The sequence below is a fragment of the Bactrocera dorsalis genome, chromosome 4 (genome assembly GCF_023373825.1).
Source record: "Bactrocera dorsalis isolate Fly_Bdor chromosome 4, ASM2337382v1, whole genome shotgun sequence".
Classification (NCBI taxonomy): Eukaryota; Metazoa; Arthropoda; class Insecta; order Diptera; family Tephritidae; genus Bactrocera; species Bactrocera dorsalis.
In genome coordinates this window covers 37,772,350-37,798,915 of record NC_064306.1, presented here as the reverse complement: position 1 = coordinate 37,798,915, position 26,566 = coordinate 37,772,350, and the positions used below count along the sequence as shown (strand labels likewise).

The 26,566-nt window shown below is 40.0% G+C and overlaps 1 protein-coding gene across 4 annotated transcripts in view; it reads left to right on the top strand.

Annotated features, from left to right (window-relative positions):
* Positions 1 to 26,566, top strand: part of LOC105222647 (putative uncharacterized protein DDB_G0291608) — a 266,620-nt gene that overhangs the window by 78,821 nt on the left and 161,233 nt on the right. For 3 of the 4 annotated variants that reach the window (XR_007422660.1, XM_049455586.1, XM_029548826.2), the window contains exon 2: positions 13,879 to 14,051. The gene's annotated coding sequence lies outside the window, so the exon portion shown is untranslated. Of the gene's footprint in view, positions 1 to 13,835; positions 14,052 to 26,566 lie in introns of all 4 variants that reach the window. The other variant, XM_049455585.1, reaches the window with a different exon arrangement.

The window sequence follows — 26,566 nt, the reverse complement described above, 5'->3', positions numbered from 1 at the left end:
TTTCAAGTCATTATTAGATTTTGCAATAAAAAAAATTTATTTGCGAAAAGTAACTTAAATTAGTCTCCTTCATAACATTTTTACGTTGCCGCAAAAGTGAATTTAATTTATTTTTTGTCATTGGCAACGCTTGGCAGTATAAGAAAAACTGCAACCGAGTTAAAGCGTATTCATAACTTCAAAGTAATGCTACTAAAAAATAAATATCTAAAAATTCAGATACTTTTAATTAAACATATTGTATCGTATTACCTTCAATATTTTTTTTATATTTTTTTATTAATGTATCTATATTTCTGGCTTTTTATTTTCTATTGATTGAAAATACAAACTTTTACAAAGAAATAATTCAGAAGAGGTATGAGATATAGCAATATTGCGTCATATTATTAAATTTATTTTATATATTTTCAAACACGTAGTATCCCATATTCAGTATATCGTTCGTCAATATTAAAACAGGTGTGGCAACTCTTCTCGAGAAATATTTTCAACTTTCCTCAATAAATATTTTCAACTACTTAGATCTTCAAAAGTGTGCGATGTTTACGTAAAAGTTTTTTGGCTTACAGTTTCCGAATAGGTGGCAACTTTCCAACATATTTATTTCACGCTATTCGAAGAGGTTACCAAACGTTCAAAAAATATATATGTATTCAAATCGATTGAACCTTCACAATTTTGCCGAAACATGATTAATTCTGTTTCGTAACACAATATCTTTGCACTCTATCGACTTTACCCTTACCTTCTGGAGCAAAAAAATCAATCGGTTTGGCTGAACGACAGGGCTCGAAGTCAGAAAAATATTCTTCGACAAAGATCGACCTAAGAAAAAAATTCGCAGACAGAGATCAATCTTAAAAATTTTCTTAGGCAGAGATCAACCTTACTATTTATTCTTAAAATCAAGGTATGAAGATGAGGTTGTAGGATTAGATTAGCTTGGAACAGGTAAATAGGCTGATTTCGATTGAAATCACAACTAATCACACTTGGCCTTTGACACTTGGGACAGTGTCCACTAGGGACATCTGGCGATGTGAACCTTGCTAAGAGTTAGCGATTCAACAGACTCTTTACATTTCACTCTAAGCCAGAAGATTTCGTAACTCCAAAACCCTTTGGTAGGGCAGTTAATGATAAAATGTTGATCAAGTGAGTTGCGCGAGAATGAAACATTAATAAAAACCATAATTTGTTGGTTGAAAGCAGAATTCGATAACTATTTGACTGGGAGCGGTCACAATTAAGCCATAATGTAGTACAATGTGCTGAAGACCGTTTATTAATCATACACATATAAGTAACTTGCAGATTTTTAAAAAGATTTTTGAGTTTTTTCCGCCTTAGCTGCCGAGTTTATTTTATAGAGTAAAACATGGGTAGCTGTAGAAATAATTTTGTACCATTTCTATCCACCTTACAGTAGTTTTTTCAACAATATTCGATTCCTGTGCCTTGTATTAGCTGTTGCTGAAGAAATTATGATCTTTCTCTGTCGACGTCTAGAATAAATCCATGGCAATAAATTGGATCTATGTCGCAGTTTTTATACTTCGAAAATCTTCTCGGAAGTATGGCAATTGAGTAGGTTAGGTAACCTAATCTGGTAAGGCAATGAGCCACGCATAGACCAGTTTCGGAACTTTGCGTTACCAGATGGAGCTCAGTTGCTAGGTCCATGACGAGTAGTCATCCTTTCGATCCCTACGATTGAGGCTAGCTCAACAGACTCTGTGGCCTCACTATTGATACCTCTTCTAGTATATAGTACCGTGGGAACTCGAAACGTAGTCTTACAAATGCGGGATAAGTGCACAAAAAATGTTTCTTTGTTTCCTTGAGTAAGGCATACTCTAGACATTTTCTGCAGTCTTATCGATCTGTCAGCCCCAACTGCGGGCGTATGTCGCCACCAGACTGGTCACTGTCTATTATTCTAGTATTCCGATCATGCTCCTCTAGTCTTATCTATCCGGTGCCAATTGGAACTTTGTGTACTTCCGATCTACCGTTTTGCTCACGACTTTTGCAGTTTTACACCCAGGTAGCTCGGGTTTTGATTTTGAACAGTAAAAACTCCACTTGTTATCCATCCAGTTCGGATCTTTGAACTCGCTCCATGAGATGGTATGAGAGGGCTTTATGGGATTTGGTGTGACATTTGGACAATGGGTACAATCGTACCGCCTCTACCCTCTATGAGTGCAGAAAATACTGCGATCTCGATAACTTTTTCGGATATAACTGGATAACCGGATATAACTGGATGCATCACAGAACGAGGGTCTATATATCGATAGTGGACGCTAAATTTGTTGAAAATACTTCAGACTTTCCGGACTAGATTTTTTGTATAGATTGAAGGATAATATAACGCTACTTTTTAAAGAGAGTATCTTCAGCTAGAAGAGAATTACCTAATCTAAGTTTTCATTAATATCAAAGTTTCCTAACTGAAAGGCTTAACAACCTGAAGCTGGTCTTACCGAAACTCATTCTTCGTTAAAGTTTTCCTCTAAAAGAATTTCATCAGTTCTGAAAGTACTGATCCCCCAGCGAAACATTTAATCTGGTCTCAAAGAACTGATCTCCCAGCCAACCGATGAGGTCTACTGTTCACCAGCCACTCTGTCAAAAGCAGAGTTGCAGTCAAGTAAAAAAACTCACTGTGCAAGACGTGTTGAGAGCGTCGCATACTTAAGTTATATTTAATTCAATTCCATACGGACACACACACGTTCGCATGTAGGTATGTATCACCGAATATGGTTGCTAGTCATTTTTTATCAAGTGCCGCTTAAAAAACCTGCCACCGTATGTCGTCGTCGTCGTCATCGGTTTTTTGTTCGTGCGCATATGTCGTCCGCGAAGCTTTCAAAGTCACATGCGAGCCACTGAGACCCTGAATTGACCAACTCAACTGACCGACGGAGCGTGTGCGTGTACGAATGCGAATGCGAATGCCAGTGGATGCGGACATCAATCGGTGTGCCTGTGAAATTGCATTTCTTTCTGTGGTGCGCATTTTAATCGCATTTCCGCGTTTTTTCGCCAGCGCGCAATCATACACACACACTAACACACATGCGGGCGAGTTGAAGCACACAGGCACCCACACGGCAGCGCTCACCTCTAAAGGCAGCGCTGCGCTCTAGCCATCGCCATCGCCATCGGTATTCTTTTGCAATTATTTATGATGTTCCGAGAAGGGGAAGCGCGCGCTCGTTTTTTTTCCGCCTGCGAAAGGAGATTCAACGCGTGCAAAGTTAATTTGCCTGAGGCGCGATACACCAACTGCCAGCGAGCGAGCAATGTAGCTTAAGTTCGGCAACAACAACAACAATGGCAAGCGAAGCGCGCAAGCAAATATACGAAATCCAGCAAACATAAAATATAACAACAATAATACGAAAAAAATATCGACAGCGGCAAAAAGAAAACAACCGATTGCTGCTGCTGCCACTGTTGTTGCTGTAGGTTGTTGCATTGGCATTTGGCGCAGCGTAAGATCAGCGTAAACGGCGGTTGGCATGGCATTATTGTTGTTATTACAGCTGGCAGGCATGCAGGCTGGCTGGAAGGTGGCGCGTGTGGGCGGAACGGGCGTTGCATATCGGCTGCTGTTGAGGTGCGGCCTCGTTGCAGGCTTAAGTTTTTATTGGATATTAAAAGATGATGTCAATTAAAAAATTTACACAAGAAGAATAATAAAGCGCATAACAACAACAACAAGAACACGTACAACAACAACAACAACAAATGCAACAACAACAGCAACAATTTCAACAACAACAACAAAAATTTCAACAGCAACAAATCCAACAACAACAAGTACAACAACAACAAGTACAACAACAAGTACGACTCCAACAACATACACACGCATACATACACACTTCGTTAACTATGCACACATACATACATACATACATATACGGACACACAGGATTATTGCCTGCAAAGCCACTACCACAATGTTGCCGACTCCGATAAGCCGCCTTGTAATAACTGCAATCGCTTGCGAACGCAAATTAAAGATGAAAGGCAAGAGTGATGGAAAATAAATACCATAGATATAGAAGAGTGCAGGGTAGAGTAGAAGAGAAGCGCGCGCAGCAAATGCGAAAAAAGCCGAAAGTTTAAGTTGAAATTCAATTTTGTGTATGCAGTTGGCATTAAGACATACTTACGCTCCTACAAATATATTTGTATGTATGCATGTGTGTGTGTGCATAAATATGCATTAATGCGAAACTCTTTTCGGTACTTTTTTTCATAATATTGGATTAAAAATACTTCCTTTCATCACTTCGCGGCGGCTTCGAGTGCGAGAAAGCAATTTTTTTCGTACGCGCCGGCGAAAAAGTTAATGCAAATTTACGACGCGAATAAAATATTAAACGTTTCGGATAATCGTTTATGCCAAGAATTATAAAACTCATAGTCAATTGGTTGGAGTATGGAAAGTTTGTGCGCGGTTATGGAGTGCAAGTTGCATGCTAAAGCACTCATTGAATACAACTGTATAATGCTTACAGCGTAATTTACAAGTGAAAAATAGAAAATAAAACTTATAATCGGTAACTTCCAATTCCAAAGTTCCAAATTTCGTGAAGATATTTTGTGAGATAAGAAAGTTTTGCGAAGGAAGACTGAATTTGAGAAGTTGTTGTTGCTGTAACGGTATCTAGTCCTCATTAGCGTCCAACGGTAGACCCTGTAAACGTGCTGCTGTACGGGTTCGGACCTTGGGGAGAGAGGTGTCCCATGTGTAGGGTTAGCTGGATATGCGCGGTCTCGTTGCTTGCTGGACATATGTATATTTGATATGTAGAGGTCGATTCTGAATAAGTAGCAGTTTAACCTACAGTCACTAGAACGAAGCTGTGCAAGGGTCACTCTCTATTCTCGCGGCAACTCGAGCTCGTCTTCCGCAACACTCCGAGTACATCATTCACTGAGAAGGAGTCGGTGAAGGTGTTTATGGCTCCACTGTGAATGACGGTCAGGGCATGTCTACATTTAATTGATTGATTATTGTCTTATATCGGCGACGTAGTTGAAGAAGGACCTATTGATGGTCCTAGGAGGCGGTTCCGCTTCAAGCAGGTGACTACTGGGATAATTACTATGAAAGCGCCTCTGCAAAAACCGCTTCGAGAGGAGTTCACTATGCTCCTTAACTGAGAGCATCCGGGTCTCAATAGAAGACATCAAGAGGCATTTCATTATAGTCTGAAATACAGTGTTCCGACATGTTTGAACCTTCCTCGTCTACGTTTCACTGCATCCAGACGACCCTATTGATGCGGCGTAGTTAAGGACCGGCCGGGTGAATGCCTTGTATGTTGCCAACAACGTTTCGTGGTCTTTTCCTCGTGTGCTGCCGGCTAGCGAGTTGAGAATTTTGTTGCGGATCTGTACTTTGACAATAATAAAGGTGGTGTGAGAAGTGAAGGAGCACATACTGTCGAGCGTCAGACTCGTTATTTACAGTCGGAATTTTAACACCATCACCTGCAATATTAAGATCAAGTCTGTACTCCTTCGCTCAGTTTATGAATATGGTCGTTGTGGATTTAGTGGAGGAGAGTGTTTGGTTACATGCAGCGGGAAAGCGAGAAAGATCGGAGGGGTAGACGACTTTTGAGCACATGCCATCGATTCCATTTTTCTAATTTTGTTTGGTCAGTTTCTATGGCCGCTATATACTACAATTTCTTAGGAGGTTACACTGTTGCCTTGGACAATATTCTTTGCCGAATTTCGTGAAGATATCTCGTCAAATGGTCCGATGTCGGTGATTACGACTAATGAGCAGTTTTTTGTTGGTACTATCTATGCTCACTTCATCAGATTGGGTTACATCACGGGCCCTGGAGACAAGTCAGAGTTACGTACATCCTGAAGGCTGAAAAGACTGGTGGACTGCTATGTAAGGAGGCGCATTCCGACGGACTCTATTAGGAGCGGATCATACTTATTGTAAAGGCAAGTCAGTGGGTACTGCCCTGCAGTATAGGACCTTCTCTGACATTGAGGGAGCTTTCAATAGCGTCCTGCCTGGAAGCAGTTGTGGCTGCATGCTCTGGACAGTGTTGGGGTTGAATCAAATCTCAAACACCACACTCAGTATTCTGTGCGATAGCGAAATTGAAACGGAATGGGACAACGCACGCGCTCAAAGAAATGTGAGTAGGGGCACCCCATAAGGTGGAGTTCTCTCTCCTCTTCTATGTCGTTAACGACCTGCCTTAAAAATGTGAGAATCGTGGCTGTCGGTGATTTCCTATGCAGACGATCTAGCACTTATGGTCAAAGTAACGTTCCTAAGTACGGTGTATGAGTTGACGCAGGGGTATCACAGCGTTGTAAAAATGTGAGCGGTTGGAAGTGGTCTCGCCATCAACCCAAGTAAAACCGAGATGATTTTATTCACCAGAAGATATAAGATCCCAGTGGCACCGCTGGCTCAAATAGGAGACATCCGTCTGCAACCGGCGGAGACTGTGAAATATCTAGAGCTCATATGGGATAGGAAGCTTTCATGGAAGCCGAATATCGAAGAAAAAGCAAAAAGGCATCCATTGCCTTATACTGCTGTAAAGGAGCCATTGGCAAAATGTGGGGTTTCTACTGCTCCAGAATGCAGCCTGCTTCAGAGAAGTGACCACTCACTCAGATACCAAAGCGGCGATATTAGAATCGAAGTCATTTACAGTGCGTTCTGGGTTGGAGGAAAAGTGTCTTCGATCGTATCAATAGCATCCTTGTGAGACTGGTATGGGTGCCGGACCATAGCAGAATCGCAGCGAATTGTAAAGCTGATGAGCTAGCAAAGAAAGGCACCCTCTAACTGCTATTAATAGAATGGGAACGGGTCGATGCTACTGACAGCTGTCAAATCGTAAGACAAAACGATAGTAGTCAGTCAGTCGGTTGAGCTGATTGCCCTGTACTCATATACAACATATTTTATACTAGTTGTAAATGAATTTATAACTGTATATAAGTATGTATTCTCATGTGTCCTTTAAAACTTTAAGCCGCCTCCACGTAGCAATGCGCTGGGTATAAAAATTGTCAAGAGCTTTCTGGAAAGACAAAATTGTGTGAAATAAAATCAACCAATAATAAGGATATACGTGGCAGCTGTACAAATATTGAAAGAGTGGGGGGAGGACGCATACAAATGGCAGCACACATATACTCGCACATATATACATACTATACATATATCCATGTGCTCGTTTGTATGAATTCGTGACGCAAAGTCTTGCTTGATTTCCATTTTGTTTGGTTTAAATTTGCGCTCATGTATCAAAGTGGCAAGCCCTTTTGTACTCGCAACAAATAGGGGTGGTGAGCAAATATCACCACTGAAGATATCAACAAGGACGTTTTTCGTTTGATTATATAATATGCATTATTTGTATTATCTATTGTTTGCATTAAATATTTATGTTTCTGCGATGGTGTATAACTGTATAAGTATACCATATTTCCTTTTGTTGAATATGGAACATAAGGCCATGTGAGTACTTTACTTTTTATTTAATTTTTGTTTATCAAGGAGAATGAGATAATGCTATCTTCTTAAATGTCTTTGAAAATTCCACTCCGGCGGGTTTGAAGCTGGAACAGTTGATTTTGTTATTAGAAATAACTTCTTCTTCTTCTTTATTGACGTAAACACCGGTTTTAGTCGATTTTACAACAGCGCGCCATTCGTTCTTCCTATTCACAGTGGCAAGTGTAGCCACGTCTTTCTCCACCTGGTCTTTACGACGGCGTGGAGATCTACCTTTTCCTCTGCTGGTCGTTGTCAAAGCACAAAAGACCATAAATCTTCCGCAGAACCTTTCTATCGATGTCATCGGCGTACGCCAGGAGTTGTACACTCTTATAGAAGATTGTCTATGTATCCAGCTCTGCAGCTCAAATTATTTTCTTCAGGAGTAGAGTGAAGAAGTCCCACGATAGGTAGTCGCATTGTCTAGAACCTTGTTTGGTATCGAACGGCTCGGGGAGGTCCTTCCAGATGCTGACGGACCTTTTGGTATTGCTCAACATCAGTTTGCACAGCCGTATTAGTTTCGTGGGGACACTTAATTCAGACATAGTGCGATAAAGGCTTGTTGATTTTTCAGATTTGAATCCACACTGATAAGGTTCACCATAATGGTCGATTGTAACGTTTCGAGGTAGGCAGTCTGATTTCTTTCCGCTGCGACATGGCAATCCTCATCATACCGACCGTTCTTTTGCCTTTTCCGAAAACTAATCGTTCGGCTGTCTATTGTGAATGCAGCTTTTCGATGTCGAATCTTCCTTGTGTTTGTTATATTTTTCGTTGCACAGAAGCAGGTGCGTATCTTGCCTAAGACAAGATAGTGGTCCGGATCAATGCTAGGACCTCGGAGCGCATGCACGTCTAAAACACTGGAGACATGTCTTCCGTCGATTTGGTTGGTGACTTTACGATCCGAAGACAGCTGGGTAGCTTAGTGAATTTTTCTATGCTGGAATCTAGTTCTACATATAAATAAGATCATGGAAGCTGAATTTATCGACCGGTGTGAGGGCAGCTCTCATAGGTGCGCTGCAGGCGCTCATAGAAGATATCTTTGATCACATCGTTCTTCTGTTTCGTCGGAGTGTGGGTGCAAATCAGCGCTATGTTGAAGAACTTCGCATTGATCCAGACGGCGACGGAGTCTCTTTTCCACTAAGAATCTCACACCGAATTTGCGCTCCAGTATGTGGCCACTGTAGTAAATTTCATAAGGTCTTATTCGCCTCAGTTCTTGTCCCGAAAGTCGCATTTCTTGCACGGCGGTGATGTGAACCTCCACTCTCACGAGGATATCAACGTGCTGGGCAGCGGCACCTTTCCAATTAAGGGATCGGACAGGTGCATGCCCTGAAATCGTAGTCCTTAATTCGTTTGCCATGGTCGCCATCAAAAGGGGGTCTCTCATCCGAGGCTTGTTGCTTGTTCTTTTTCATTGGGTGCGTTTTTTACGTGGCGGGTTCCAAGCCCGTCCCCTGTGGAGAGGATGTTTCGTCTTCCCAGTTTAGCTCGCCTTCAAACGGATGTTCTTAGGCCACCCAGAGGATACTTGGTCTAAGGCCGGAAGTCGTGTGTTGCTTGAGCCATATGTAAGAGAATCGTTTCTAGCTACTCCCAAATGAATGGCGCACAGAGAACTGTCCTCTCTTTCAAATATATGTATAGACAGTCAGCTGGACAACTAAATTGACTCTTCTCACCATGTTGATCTGTTGTATATGTATATACAAGTGTACTTTAAAGGGCTCCGTCATTTCCTTGCCGGTGTTACAAACTTCGTAAATCCTGTGCAGGTTGGAAATAAATATTAAATTATAATATAGAGTACAACCACTACACTCCAGTGCAAAATATGGCGAGAGTGTGTTAAAGAAATAATTACTTTTTCTCTGTGTGGTACACTAATGATTTAATCCAATTTAATAACTGTTGAATTTACATGATATTCTTGTAAAACCATGATTAGTTGATGCAACACGAGCATATAATCAACTAGTAGTCGGCAGCCAAGTGAATAATCGTTTTTTAATTGGCCTCAGTTGAAAGCGTAGACCCGCCAAATCATATTCTCTCAACTATGGTGCCCCATAACAAGAGTTTAGCAATAATTATAGCAAACACACAAGTCGTTTATCTGTAATTGAGAGCATATTTTAACGCCATTAACATATCTTTTAAATATGTAGTATTTTAATTTGATCTCCACATGTCATTATAAAGATGTAACGCCTTTCTGGAGTTCCTAGGTAGATAACTAGTTCTTTCAGTTGGAAGCATTTACATGGAAATTAATATATTCTCTTTAATATATTATTTTTTAATTTCCTTTTTGCTTATTTTTGCATTTTTGCTCTTCGCTCCACTGTGTCTTCAGCCTTAATCAAAAGGATTAACAGCGGCTATCGAGCGTTAAACTGCACACAAGTTATGTCCGAGTTAATGCAATTTGGCAATTTCATTAAATTGTGCACACATGATCATACATACATACGCACATACACATACTTGTATTTCGAAAATAATCATTTACTGCATGTTGTCGAATAATCACATCTGTAATTATATACAGTGGCGGGGAATATTTTAAGCAGTCTGAAATTTGGTCTTAAATTTTGAGAAGATTTTTGTCGGAAAGATATTAATAATTAAGTAATTGCAATTATCATCACGAAGTTTTACGCAACCATACAAGTATTTCATAGATAGGTTACCAAGTAGATATATTACCAGGTAGATTTTGCCTTAGTGTAATCAAGTACCCATTTTTGCAATGTTAAATAACTAATATCGACGAGATCACGAGCTTCCATTTCAGGCATCAAATAGTCAGTTATCATGACACAATAACGGTCGTCATTTACGGTTAAGTTCTCATGGGCGACATTTTTAAAGAAATATGGACCGATGATTCCACCGGCACTCAAACCACACCAAACCATTGACTTTTCTGGATGAAATGGCAGCTCTTGAATCACTTCAGGTTGCTCTGCTTCCCAAATGCGGCAATTTTGCTTCTTTACATATCCATTGAACCAGAAACGAGCCTCATCGGTGAACAAAATTTCATTCGAAAACGTCGTACATATATTCTTGGAAGTTTTCAAGAGCCCATAGAACAAAGCGATGTTCCTTGGGATTGTCGAAGTCCAGTTCTAAGCTATTGACAAAAGTATCTCTACTTGGATCTCCCTGGATCGTTTAAGCGTTTTTTTATCATTAAACAAACACTCTTTCAACGGTTTCCGCCGTTTTTTATAATTTAAGGCTTTATTGTGTAAAAACGGATGAAAAATGTTATTCAAAATATTGGCCGTCGCAAGCTACTACTTTTGACATTTCCGTGACGAACGAACTCCTCGTCTTTCCAGTCGATCCAATCCAAGTATCAATCCAATTTTTGATTTCTTCATAAGAACTGAGTGCTCTCTAGCTAGACCGTGTGCCATCCATCGGAACAAGTGGTAGTCAGATGGAGCAACGTATGGAGAATACGCCGGGTGGGGTAAGATCTCTCATTTCAGCGTCTCCAAATATTTTTTGACCACCTTTGCGAAGTGAGGCACTGTCATGCTGGAGACCGCTGTGGCCGTTTTTCTTTTAGTGCTCAGCTCAAACGCATCAATTGCGTTCGGTATCGATCTCCTGTGATGGTTTCACTTCGCTTTAGCAGCCCATAATATATAATACCACCCCCTGCTGGTCGTACCAAATGCAGAGCTTTTGGCGCCGTGAATGTACGGTTTTGACGTCGACGTGGAGGCATGTCCAGGCTTTCCCCATGACTTTCTTCGCTTAGGATTATCGTAGTGGAGCCATTTTTCGTCGCCAGTTACAATCCGATGTAAAAATCCTTTTCGGATGTGCCTTTGAAGCAGCTGTTCACATGCAAAGAAGCGCCGTTCAACATCTCTTGGTTTCAAGTCGTAAGGAACCGAGTTTCCTTGTTTCTGAATCATCCCCATGGTTTTGAGGCGAAAGCATTCGATGAGCCTTTTCTTGGAATTAAAAAAGAAAAGCAAAATTTCCCGCATGACATTTTCAGTTGAAAATAAGTTTGGGATGCAAACAGATCTCTACAAATATTTTGTTGGGTTAATGTTGACACAAATGTCCAAGAACGATATATGTACATAAAACGATTTAATTGACCAGTGCTTGACCCTAGAGGCATCTATTGGAAAACGGCGCAAAGTTGTAGACCTAATAGTTTACAGAGGAAACTAACTGGTTACTAGCAAAATACTTTGTTTTCTTGAAAAGTGTCGAATCGAACGAACAACGGGGTCTCTTATAATAGGATGCAGTTGGATTAGAAAAGGGTTATAGGTTAGAGTGTGCTCTGTTATATTGATTTCAGCTGGATAACGTTGCTTCACAAGTAAATTATGGCAAGTGAGAACATAGTGAATGGGAGATGAATCGAAGATGGTCGCTTAAGCTACTTTATGAGTCAAGCTATACGTTACAATTGTAAATGGAACTATTTCTAATACGCTGAACAGGGTTTGTCGAACAGAATGAAGCATCAGAGATCTTATAAAGTATATACGCAATTGATCAGCGTGACAAGCTGGATCGATGTAACCATAACCTTTTGTCTATACTAAAACTACTCGCTCAGTTTTTGTGGTATCATTGTGAAATTTTGCTCACGTTTCTTTCCACCAAGAAACTGCTCGTTTGCTGGAATCGAGGATATCGGCACATTATATGATGCAGCCGTCATAGAAACTGTTCGCTCAAAATCAAGTCTTGGTATGGAAAACTTTTTTATGTGTGAGGAGATCTTCATAAAATTTTCCAGGGACTATTGTATAAAGCAGTGGCTTAATCCTCGAAGACAATTTTCAGTTCGGATCACTATAGCGAATACCTGTCATACAAATTGAATGATCAATATTAAGTTCTTGTATGGAAAACTTTTTTATTTGTGGGAGTATCTTCGTAAAATTTGGCATAGATAATTATCCAAGGTAATGCTAGATTATGTGCAGAAATTTTTCAGATCGGATTACGATAGCATATAGCTGTCATACAAACTGAACGTTCAATATTAAGTCCTTGTATGGGAAACTTTTTTATTTGTGGGGGTATCTTCACGAAAATCGGCATGCATTATTATCAAGAGCAATGCTAAGTTTTTTGAAGAAAATTTTTTAGATCTGATTACTATAGCATATAGTTGCCATACAAACTGAACGTTCTATATTCAGTCCTTGTATGGACATCTTTTTTATTTGTGGGGTTATTTTCTTGAAACTCGGCATAGATAATTATTCAAACCTATGCTAAATTATCTGAAGAAATTGTGCAAATCAGACTACTATAGCATATAGCTGCCATACAAATTGAACGTTCAATATTAAGTTCTTGTATGGGAAACTCTTTTATTTGGGGGGGTATCTTCATGAAATTTGGCAGGAATTATTATTTTAGGCAATGCTAAATTATCTGAAGAAATTTTTCAGATCAGACTACTATAGCATATAGCTGCCATACAAACTGAACTATCAAAATCAAGTTTTTGTATGGAAACTTTGTTTATATGTGGGGTATCTTTCACGAAATTGGGCATGCATTATTATCAAGAGCAATGCTAAGTTTTCTGAAGAAATTTTTCAGATCTGATTACTATAGCATATAGTTGCCATACAAACTGAACGTTCTATATTCAATTGTATGGAAAATTCCTTCATTTGCGGAGGTATCTTCGTAAAATTCGGCATAGATAATTATTCAAACCTATGCTAAATTATCTGAAGAAATTTTTCAGATCTGATAACTATAGCATATAGCTGCCATACAAACTGAACGTTCAATATTAAGTTCTTGTATGGAAAATTTGCTTATATGTGGGGTTATCTTCACGAAATTTGGCAGGAATTATTATTTCAGGCAATGCTAAATTATCTGAAGAAATTTTTCAGATCGAACAACTATAGCATATAGCTGCCATACAAACTGACCATAATCAAGTTTTTGTATGGAAACTTGTCTTTTTGTGAAGGCTATTTTAACAGACAATCTGTTTATCATATGTATATGTATTTAGTTTTTTATATAACATAATTGAACAAAGTTGCCACCTATTTCAGCGAAACTATTAATATTAAAATAAATTTGGTATTATATTCCCCAGAAGTGTACAAATAGTGTTTGCCGGCAGTATGAATACCAATAAATATATATGTTTATAACAGCATGTACATATGTATGCATATGTATGTATAAGTGTATAACTTCATTTGTCACTGAGCGTTTCACTAACTACATGCATGGCTCTTATTACCTTTTTGCAGCCATCAACATTAATTTGTGCATAATTTCATACGCATTTCTGCGCTAATTACCACGACAAGCGAATCGCCATTCGGAATTCGGACGGACGGACAGACAGCCAATAGTGAGCAGCAGCAGCAAGCGAGCAAAGGACAACGGCAGTCAGAGCCAATAACCACCCAACATAATAAAGGTAAATTATCTATGTTAAGTCTACATACACTCACACACACACACCTGAGTTGACGTTATTACCATGTAATGTGTGTTTATGCATGCATATGTATGTATGTGTGTGTGCATAATATGCAATTATATTGTCTGAATGCAACATTATAGACAGCGACTAAACGCCGTGCGCACTTCGCCTTCAACTTCAACTTCACCTTCAGCTAGGCGCAGCGCAGGTGTGTGTGTATGTATGTGTGTCTGTCTCTGAGTGCATATATATTCATTAAAGTCGCTTCATAAACGCATTTATTTGTCGGTGCAAAAGCATTGTTCTCATTGTTACCTGTTAATATGAATTGTGATAGCGGTTTAATTGTATGTGCCTGTTTGTGTGAATGTGCCCGTGTGTGTTGGTGCGACTGCCTGTGTTCATTGGCGCCGAAAGCTCGCGCAGCTGTCAGTGCGATTTTCATATCTTTTGTTTACATACCATAAAATGATAATCACCAAAGGCGGCAACAACAGCAACAACAACACTAATAAGCGCAACAACAACAACACTAATAAGCACAACAAAATCAGCGATTATGGTAGCATTTGCGCGAGACGAGGACGAGCGATTCCATCGACCAGCCGATCAAGCATTTACCTATCCACCCTCGTCAACGTCACCAACGCCATCGCCATCGTCATCGCCTTCGTCGCTAACACTTCATCGCCATCGTCGCTAAAACTTCATTGCCAGCACCAACAACAACAACAGCAGCAACGTGGAACCGCTGTCCATTTCAGTAGGCGAATTACTGTTTTGAAGGTGGCAGCGTTTATGTATGTGACCATGCATCGCTGGCATTCGCTCGCATTGTTAGTGTTATCTGATTATTGTTGGCTCTGTTATTTTATGCATAAGCAAGTAAAAGTGGCAATTGCAAGTGAGCACGTTGTGCAAATTTTAATTTCTCATATTTACATATACACAATCGGAAGCTTGTGGTATGTAGTTGTTGCACGTTGTGTACCATATGTGATATGTGTGTGTGTTGGACGGTGTTGGTGGTTCTTTTTTGCGCAAGTGTGTGCTTAAGAATTCATGCCATTTAAGGTAGCAATGCAAACAAATGACAGCGACAACAAAAACAACCACAACAACAGCAACATTTGTTCAGTGGGTTCGTCGTCACTCATCTGTCGTTGCATGCGCGCAGCTATGCATGCGAAAACTACGCGAAAAGCTCAGCAAACACATGATATACACAAACACCTGTACATACTTATATACAGATTGAGGTATGTATATGCCGCATATATGTATATAACTTGTATGTAATAACATTAGGGCGGTTCCAGTCATATAAATGAGGTGTTAACAGCTCTCAACAGTGTTATTAAGATAATGCAATGAGGTGGACGATTTTTTAACCATTTCCTAAAGATCCTTTAACCACAAGATCCAATATCTGCCAGCTAGCGAGTTCTCCAGTAGACCGTAGGTGTTTACAACAGCGCGCCAGTCGTTCTTCCTTTCGGCGCCAATTGGAGATTCCAAGTGCAGCCAGGTTCTTCTCCAGCTAGTCTTTCCAACGAACTGGTGGTCTTCTTCTTCCTTTGCTTTACCCGGTGGGTGCTGCGTCGAATACTCGCAGAGCTGGACTCCAGATTCGGACGACATGACCTAGCCAGCCTAGTCGCTGTCTATTGATTCGCTAGACTATGTCGATGGCGTGGTATACTCGTAACTCATACAGCTCATCGTTTCATCGAATGTTGTATTTACCGTTGCCAATGCGCAAAGAACCATAAATCTTCCTTCTTTGAAATCTCGTAACGCCGACTCATCAGATCTTGTCATCGTCCATGTCTCTGCACCATTTAGCAGGACGGGGCTGATGCGTGACTTGTACAGTTTGCTCTTTGTTCTTCGAGAGAAGACTTTACTTCTTAATTTCCTACTCAGTCCGAAGAAGCATCTGTGGCAAGAGTTACTCTGATTTGAATTTCGGGGCTGACGTTGTTGTTGGTGTTAATGCTGGTTTCAAGATGAAATTGTCTACGACTTCAAAGCAATGACTGCCAACAGTGACATGGGAGCCAAGTTGCGAATGCAACGACTGTTTGTTTGATGACCGATGATGTTTCGTCTTGTTATCATTCACTACTAGACCCATTTGCTTAGCTTCTTCTCCAAACTGGAATATTCAGAACTAATGTCGCGGTTGTTATGGACAATGATATCGATATCATGTTCTCTATTCAGCTCCGTAGCAGGAATTATTTTCTCCAGGAGTAGATTGGAAAAGTCGTACGATTGGGAGTCGCTTTGTCTGCGATCTCATTATCGGAAGTTTCGGAGAGGTCCTTTCCGTGCTGTCAAAAGCAGCTTTGAAATCAACGAAGAGGTGGTGCGTGTCGATTCTCTTTTCATGGGTATTTTCCAAGATTTTTCTGATAGTGAATATCTGGTCAGTTGTTGATTTTTGAGGTCCGAAGCCACATTGATAAGTTTCAATCAGTTTGTTGACAGTGGGCTCTAATCTTTCACACCGTACCTTCGATAGATCCTTAAACCACATGATCCACTATCTGCCAGATATCGTGATCTCCAGTACTTAATTCGCTCGTAGAGTTTTTTAGTGAGTGTCGAACTCAGCAATCGTATCGGATGTTTTTTAGACGAGTGTTTTTCAATGAGGAAATACTTCTTTCGAAATTGGAGTGGTCTTTTTGACAGCTGTTACTTGATTTATACTCAGTTTGGTTTGCCATTTCATAATGGATAGATTTATTCCGGGTCAACGTTTGCGAACTGGGTGAATTTATTACCAAAAATTTATAATAGTTCGGAGTACCTGACGCATAGCGCCTAAGACCAATATTCAGTTGATATTATCACCCAACAGAGTCGATAATTTGAGCAACTGTGGCTGGTTTTCGAACCAAGTTTTACTCTAGTGGATAATTCCACTCAGAGATGCTGTACGGTGCGCTCCACAAACGCTATTGCTGCTGTGGAGCAGAATATCGAAGAAGTACCGAATGAGTCCTTACATTACTTCATGGAAGGCTTTTTAAAAGTGTTTTTGTTTGTGAGCTTACAAAATACAGCTCGTGCAAGAATTTTAGCCAAGCGACCATCAAGCCCGTCGCACGTACGAGATGGCCACCGATCCCGAATTTTACAACAAAATTTTGTTCAGCGATTAAACTAACTTTTGGTTGAATGACCATGTTAAAAGTTTGCAAAAAGTCTCAGTTTGTTGTCCTCTATGTGCAGAGAGAAACATTAGTCCATACTTTGTAAGAAATAAAGCGGGCCATAATCTTACAGACAATGCAGAACGCTGGACGACCTTTAGTTCCAACAAGAAGGCGCTGCATCCCATACAGTCAACGAAGAAAACTTTTGGTAAGCGCATTATCACACGTCGTGAGCCTGTGGCGTGGCCTCAAAACCGTTAGATTATTTTTATGGGCTTATGTCAACTCGTTTGTCTATGCAGATAAGCCCTAGATGATTGACGGCTTGGAAAAAATATTCGGCGCGTTATTGCTAACAAATGGCCCAAATTGCTGCATAAAATGGTTGAAAATTGATATTCTCGGCTGGAATTGGCTCGACCTAGTCGTGGCAGACTTCTGCTTAAACGTGTCAAAAACACATTACATATGAGACTAAACATTTTCCAAATTTCAAGGGTGAATCGAAGATATTCCTTTGTTAAGTCGTGTGCTGCCTCGTTAATTTCAATGTAGTGATAGCCACCATAATGACATTCCTCATAGAAATTTGCGGAAGTTAGTCAAGTCTGTAACAAAAGTTCTGCTACAGAAGATACTAATGGGTACTGAACTGTTCATAAAATGTCTATGAAGACACCTCATAATTCTTTATCAAGCCTAATTATGGAACACACGGAGGATCATAGTCAGAAACAGCTGGCTTTTCTGAAAATATTCTAAGCCATATTTTAAGGAGTGCTGATAGTTTGACAGTCCTCAGCCTGATATGAATCTCGGTGTTTTTCTTTTCTTACGTAGATCCATCTGTTTTGGAAACGGTTCGGTGCGCATATTCATATATCACGATCTTCGTACGTCGTCAGGATTTTCTTTGATTGCGCCCCATCTGTCTGTTCGTCTATGCTTCTAACTGTATATACGCGAAGTAGTCCCTCAGTTCCCTCCCCAAAGAAGTTGCTCTTTTGTCAGACCATTAAAGCTGCCTTACAATGGAAAGCTGACGAGATATCTTCACAAAATTTGGCATGATTTGTTTCCTAAAGCAACGAAGCAATCTCTGAAGAAAATTTTTCAGATCGGACTAAAATAGCATATAGCTGCCATACAAACTGACCGATCAAAATTTAGTCCTCCTTTGCAAAACTTTTTTAATTGATAAAATATCTTCACGAAATTTGGCATGGATTATTGTATGAAGTAACGGTATAATCTCCTAAGAAATTATTCAGATCGGATCACTATAGCATATAGCTGCCAAACAATTTGACCGTTAAAAATCGAGCAACTGTTTGCACAACTTTCATAGTTTGTTCGATTCCCTGTTCCTCAATGCTTGGCGAAGCGAAACCATTTTTTGTAATATTTCGTAGAAATTTTTCAGTGCTGCCAAGTCGCTGTGCTATTTCGCTAGTATCTGTTATATGTAACAGTTGCCTGTTCGATTCGCCATTTGCAAAATTTTGGCGATTGGAAGCCTGTTCAACTGAATATCAAAAGCAACTGCTTTGTTTTGAATATTTCGATATCCGGAATGACAAAATAATTAGTTTGAAATGAAAAAAATATGCAAATGTGTCCGTCACATTTTCAACTGACATACAAACCCAGATAATTAGAAAGTTTGCTTTATGCAGCTTGGCGTGGCATGGCCACCGCAGCTTGCAATTTGTTACAGATTTGATTTCATTAAACGCAATAGACAGACACACACAAACAGGTGGAAATGCGCGGGGAAAAAAGGTCAAACCGCAAATTTTCGGTATAACCACTAATTAAGTAAGATTTAGTCGCAGCAGCAGCGGAGTATGTTTGTGGCATGTGCGCTTTGCCAAGGGTTAAAGTGCATTTGCGCTCCGATGCGAACATTTTGACGTTCAATTAATTTCGTTTCATGCCATTTTAATTGTATTGCCACCATTTGTTTTCGTTGCCTCGCTTTATGCTCGCTTATGACTGCAGCGTTATTATTACTACGCTTGCGATTTTTTATTGTTGTTGTGGTGGTTGCTGTTGTTGTTGTCCACTCACCTCGCTTTTGTTTTATGTGTCAGTGGAGATAATTGTTATTAAGCGCATTTGCACCATTAACTCACACATATTTGCAACAATAACATTGGCTCTTCATAAATAAGTGTGGCAACACTGTGTGGCGGCGGTGATGGCGACGGCGGTGCGGCTGCCTTTCACCCTTTCTTTGTTGCGCGCAAAGTGCATATGTTTGTTGGTGTGTATGTTTGTCTACATGTTGGTTTATGTGTGCCTGTATAAGTGTGTGTGTGTGTGTGTGACGCTTAGCCTGCCTTCAACAGCAGCAATCGGCCCAGCCCACTTTTCGCACGCTGCAAATGAAATAATTAATTATTGAATGAAAAATGTTGGCATTTTATTTTATTTTTTTTTTTGCACTTTTGTATATTTCCTTTTTTGCTTAAATAAGTTACATGTACATATGTATGTTTGTAAGTTTCGAAAATGCGGTGAATGTGGTGGCAATGCGGTTAGTGGTGTATTTGGTCAATGGGCTGTCAGCGGTGGGTCGGCGCTTGTAACGCAACGCGTGGCGCTCCTATTGATTGCACATGTCTCTGCTTACAAAATTTACAACAACACATACTTGCATACATGTAAAGGGTGATCCATTTCGAGGTTTCCTACTTTAACTTTTTAAAGGAAAACACAGAAACTTTAATGAAGAATGTTTATTATCATTCAAAAGCACATTCTTTGGCATTTATTTTTTGAAGATTATCTCCTTCAAATGTTGGCCGCGGCTACGTCTCAGCTGGTCCATCCATTGAGTCCAGTTTTCGATGACTCGTTCGAGCATTTCGATGACTCGTTCGATCGTTTCGACTGGTAACTGGCGAATGCCATGCGTGGCCTTAATCGAAGTGGGATTGTCCGCATAGACTTTAGACTTTACATATCTCCACAGGAAAAAGTCTAACGGTATGATATCACACGATCTTGGTGGCCAATCGACCGACCCAAAACGTGAAATTATCTGCTCACCGAAGTCTTCTCTCAATAAGTCCATTGATTGATGCGATGTGTGGGAAGTGGCGCCGTCTTGTTGAAACCAAATGTCGCCGAGATCACGAGCTTCAATTTCAAGCATCAAATAGTCGGTTGTCATGGCGCGATAGCAGTCGCCATTGACGGTTACGTTTTCACCGGCATTATTTTTAAAGAAATGTGGACCGATGTTTCCAACATCCCACAAACCACACCAAACCCTTGTTTTTCTGGATGAAATGGCAGCTTTTGCATCTCTTCAGGTTGCTCTTCGTTCCAAATGTGGCAATTTTGCTTGCTTACATACCCATTGTGTCAGAAGTTGGTCTCATCGTTGAAAAAAATTTGGCTCGAAAACGTGGCATCTTCTTGGAATCTTTCCAGATTCCCATAGAGCGAAGTGATGTCGTTTGGGAAGGTCTAACGGCTTCAGTTCTTGCAAAAACTGTATTTTGTACGCTTTCAATTGAAGTTCTCGACGTAAAATGCGCCACGCCGTTCCATACGTCAGTCAGAGTTGCTGGTTCCGAACGGCGCCGAATCGAGTCTCCACGGTCTTCGTGTACACTCTCAGCTGCGGCTGCTATATTTTTTTTCACTGTCTGGTGGAAGGAGTCTATTCGGTCGAATATTATCCAATATTGACACGACTCACGCGTGATCTGTAAAAAAAAATTCGATTGAAAAAAGTTCGTCGACTTGGATCACCCAGTATATATGCTGACACGCATGCAACTCTGTGAAATATTTATGTTCATTTGCTTCCGAGCGTATGTTGCTACCCATATACCCGATATCCTATACAAACATACACACATTCATATACATACATCCATATCTATGTATACACATACTTATATACACCTCAATGTATGTTTGCTTGTCTGTGTCACTTAATTAGTTTATAAGCATTTTATGTTTGCTGCGGCTTAAATTGTTTTTTGTTTTAAATTTCACATTATTGTTGGCAACACTGTTCTTTCTCTTCATGGCCGCTGCCTGCTGCCGGCTTCATTGGCCTCGGTCTGCGGTCTAACCCAGCCGCCGCTTTGATGATAATTGAATTCGCTATAAACGGCAAACTCGTTATATTATATACATATTTTATTTCGTAAAATTAATGAACCAATTACATAAACTAAATATTGTAATATGCTTTCGCTGGCACGGCCATACATTTGTCACTGGACTGACTTCAAGCCAAGATAAATTAGCGCAAATTATGGCAGCTGCTCTGTACAATATAAAATTAAATTAGGTTTTTTTGTGTCCATGTAGTTGGTGTTACCATGTCATTTGCAAGCACTTGTTGTCACCAACTCATCATCATTAATAAAAATGTATAAAGTCCAGACATAAAAGATAGTTGGAGCCCCATGGCTGGTAGCTCAAAACTGCGCTGAGACGTGTGGTTTTTAGTGAGATCGGTATATGGGCTGTTGCAAAAGCCTTCTGACCCAAGATCGATCGCAAGAGATCTAGTGATTTTGCCTTCAGCAAGGCTAGCTTCGCCCTAGTTGTTCGGTTTTTAACAGGCAGTTGCCCTGTTGGCGTCCATGCTGTAAGGTTGGGGATTTTATCAGATGTCATTTGCAGTAACTGTATGGAAGAAGTGGAAACTACTCAACATTTCCTTCTTGACTGTCCCGTGTTTCGGAGGTCACGACAGAAACAACTGGGGGCGCATACCCTCAGACATTCCACCGAACTGGCGGCAGTGGAAATTAAAAGTCTGTGTTTGTATTGGCTACAAAGCGTTTTGCTAATTTACATGTAAGATTGAACCCAAGAGTACTACTTTGCAATGGTTTCACAAAGGACTTCATATAGGAGTCCACGGATGATTTTTGATCAGCCATTTAACCTAGCTTAGTGAGATCTGTGATCAAGAGATACTATACAACTGAAGATCAAATAAAGCGAACCGATGATGAGACATACTCTAGCTTCTTGAGTTCGTCCGGAATCTTTTTGGAATCCAAGCCTTTTGCAAATTATGTATGACGAAAGATGATGATGTATGATTAAAAGAAAGTCGTTGGAAGGCTGTCGGAATGTGCAAGGTCCAATAGAAAGTACGTTGAATGTAGATACCCAAACTCATATGACATGAACCAGGGGAACCGATGAGAACTATATATTGTAAGCTAGCTCCAATCTCTTTGAGTAACTGGTACTGCAACAAGCTACATTTACCAAAGGATTAACAATTGGCGTCAGCTCTGAAAAAGCAAGTATTAATAGCAGGACAGTTAACTCGATCCCAACCGAGTCCTGTAAGACGAGTAGTTGAAAGTAACATCAAAGAATGCAATTTAGTAGTCCTTAAGCTACATCACAATCGAACGGGAGGTGGTGTCTTTTCAGCAAAATTGGTTACCTAAATCGCCTTCCTACTATCAGGCAACAGCCTAGTCTTTTCAGCCAAGATCACAACAAGAAATATTTTTATATATGCAAATAGCTAAGCGGCTTTGAAATGCCTCAAACCGCTTAGGGTCTCAGCGAAGACAGAGAAATAATGTCTTCAGCTCTTACTGGATCTAACCACCTATTTCGTTATAAACTTGCGATGGGCTTCAGGATACCGAGATATTCCTGGTAGCTATGAAACGTGAACCAGCCAGAGCAGGCCCCACCCTACAATTCGACTCCGGAAAAATGGAAATTTATATAGTTCTGACTAGGATTTCATCGATAAATCAAAAATCTTGACCGTAGATCTGACACTGAGTAGTACCAATCCTGCCTGAGCGGTTCATGCTGTAGTATTTAAACAATGATTCTACATTATTTTCTAGTCTATTCGTTTTAATCACGAGACCTATTGGACTGCTCTTTTTACTTCCTATACTCATATAAAAAATGTTTCTAACTAATTTTTCATCTAAATACTTTCCCAAGACACCTCATTCTCATGATCAGTAGAATGCCAAAAAGCCAGAGCTCCGTTGTTTGTTTGTGTTTTGACCGATCCTTAAAGAAACTTGGTGAACGCAGAGACACAATGCTTGGTCACCAAAAGATTCGATAAATCGTAATAATCTCATTTTCAGAAACGGAACGGGACGGAGCTCGGCTGTTTTTTTGTGTTTTACTACTGGGTGATCGAGACTCACTTGAGCTTGGCGAACACTGGTATGTACTAGAATTCTTGGTCAGTCGAGACATAAAGCGTAATAATCATATCATATACCAGATGTAGAAGGTTCTTCTCAGAAAAAGGTGTAGAATCATCTTAACTGTTCTATCTTTGCTAAATCAAGGAGCCATACCATGTCTGAAGGTTAATTTGAGTTACTTTGTCCATACATGAGATCCGGCTAAAGAAATTATCTGTCATCCTAGTGTGGTAGTCGGCTTGGCCATCCACTATATAGTTTAACTTAACCTAATTGCTTTATTAAGAGTGAATATAGTATGATCTTTAACTGAAATATAGGTTACTTAGAAACCTGCTGCTCGAAGAATTTCTACCTATAATTAAAGAAGTTTTGGCTGAAACTCATCGTCATTTTCATTTTACCACAGCTTTCAGTAGCATAACGCAACCTAGTTTACAGCTGTATCCACTGATTTCTTTCACTTTGCCTCTCTCCCTTAAGCCAAGCTCAGCACTTAAAGGGATTAAAATGTTTTCGCTATTCTTGAAACGAGTTTCTTGCTTGCTTTGCCATTGTTGCTCTAAAACTCTTTTGTATATAATTTTAACCCGCATATGTTTGTAAGAAATCTCTGCTTACTTTTATATACTTTCGGCTTAAACGAAAGCATGTTCATCATTAACTTGACTCATGTGAGCGAAATCTTGCAAGCACAGCATATTGTTTCAGTTGTAATCGTTCCTTTTCATGCCGCAAGCCGCAACCCGTAAGCCGTTGATGTTCTTGGCCAACTTGTGTCATGTGTTTTCATGCAGGCTTTCGTATATATGTCTTATATATGTGTATATACACAAGAACAACCACAAAATTGCGTTTAATTTGCGGTAAACTGAATTATTATATTGCACAAACTAAACCATCCGTAACCGAAACTTGGCGTCTGTGGAGAATTCCTTTGTTCAACGGCGAAGCGGAAGAAGAGCAATGATAACAATGAAGTTGCCGCAGAATGTTGCAGTTTCGGCGATTTTTTTTGGACAAAAATATTACTAGACAGGAGTTTATATTTTACTCTGATTTATTTTGGAAACAGCTGGTTTTTTTTCTAAATGATAAATTTATTTTTAATTGCTTCAATATTCTAAAAAGTACGAGAGTTTATATTTTTTTGGAGTTGGTCTTTTTGCCAACTGCTACTTGCTTTATATTCGATTACTCGAGGCGGTGTGTATCGAACCACTTTTCACGGGTCTTTTTTAAGCTTAGGCGTATTAAGAATATCTGGTTAGCTGTTGATTTTCCGGGTCTAAAGCCACACTGATAAGGTACAATTAGTTTGTTGATGGTGTTCTTTAATCCTCCACACAGTACGCTCGATACAACTTTATATGCGACGTTGAAGAGGCTTATCCCTCGCAGATTGTGGGGTCTCCATTCTTGTAGATTGGACAGAGTACACTTAAATTCCTATCGTCTGGATTTCGTCCGACTATATTCTACAAAGAAGCTGATGTACGCTCCTTATCAGCTCGTCACCACCGTATTTGAATAACTTGGTCGGACGGTCCCCGCCGCTTTGATGTTCTTCAGACGGGTAATTGCTTTTCGAACTTCTTCATGGTCGGGCAATGGAACGTCCGTTCTATCGTCATCGGTTGGGGAATCGGGTTCACCATCTCCTGGTGTTATTTTAGTTGAATGGGTATATTAATAAACAGACATGTCGCATTTGCAGTGATCACTATCCACAAGGCAACAAGTTAAGACTCCGTTTAAACCTCAATAAGTCACTGTTCCGTCTTCTCTATGGTCAGAGCGAATCAATAGTCCATATTTCTTCAAGTAGGAAGCGGTGCATAATATTATAGTCAATGGTGGACGTCATAGTGCCGTGACTAATGACTTTTTCGTGCCTGTGAATATTTATGTGGACGATCTTTGGTACCAACGGAACGGCGCTACATGCCATAAAGCCAACCAAGCAATCAATTTATTAAAGAAAGCAATCAATTTATTGAAGGAAGCTTTTGGAGAGCGCATTACAACACTGTCAGACTATTTTTTGTAGGATTATGAGAACTCGCTTGCATACGTAGATAAATTGTAGACAATTAACGCCTAACCTATGACCCCAATTGCTGAAAAATGTGGTCGAAAATTGGGCATCTCGGCTGAAATTTATTCGAACCATTATAGCTGAAAGGTCTGACATTTATTATTGTCAACTTTCCTACTTCGTTAAATAAAACGACCATCATAGAGTAAGAGTCCTAAGGTTAATTTTAGCTCAACCACAAAAACAAAAAACAACCAAACTTAGAGAAAACGATAGTAGTGGGTTGTTTGATCCAGTGATTTGTGTTCACTTATTACCATTTGAAGACAGATATTCGCTGCTCCTATTACAGATATTCGAACAGTTTTCTCCGCCCGACCCAGTCAAAAATTTCCTTTCATGCATCGTGCCATAAACGATTCTTTTCAAAGTCTTATGAAGTCAGTGGGAATTTTCTCGAATATACTGAGCTCTAACAAGTATTTTTCGCAGGTGAAGTGGAGATAAAGAAAGCAGCGGAGGAGAGAGAGGAAAGAACCGCCATTGAGTTGTTTATTTGAAGTAAATCATTAAACTGACTTAAGCTCAAACCTACATTCTAAGTCTTACCAAAAAGATCTATGAGAGCCATCAGTTGTCGAATAAACGATGTTACCTAGTTAAAAGACTCGGTTTTGTGATCCAGTCTTTCGTCTCCCGGAAATTTTCTACTGATTTGGCACTACAACCGTTGGTCAGTCTGAGACGTGAACATAAAACTTCTCTATTGCCTATCGATCTCAAAGTAGCTCCTGTTCTGCACTTGTTCTTCAGACTTAAATTAACTTTTTCAAGTTTTTAGCGTCCACCAGTGACGTAAATTCAAAGACAAAAGAAGTTATTGTTGTTGTTGTAACGTCAGAGTTCTGCCAAGTTGACAGTCCTTAGCCGAATAAAAATCGGGGTCCGTTCCGGTTACGTTGACCCGACTGTCGTGGGAACAGAGACACAATTAGTCTTTGTCTGTAGCATCCATGTACTTTGTCTTGCCCTAGTTTACCACAAGACCAAGCTCTTTCTGTACTTTTTCTTAACTGGAAATGGCTGCACTGACGGCTCTGTTGTCAGCTAGAACATCCGCTTTTC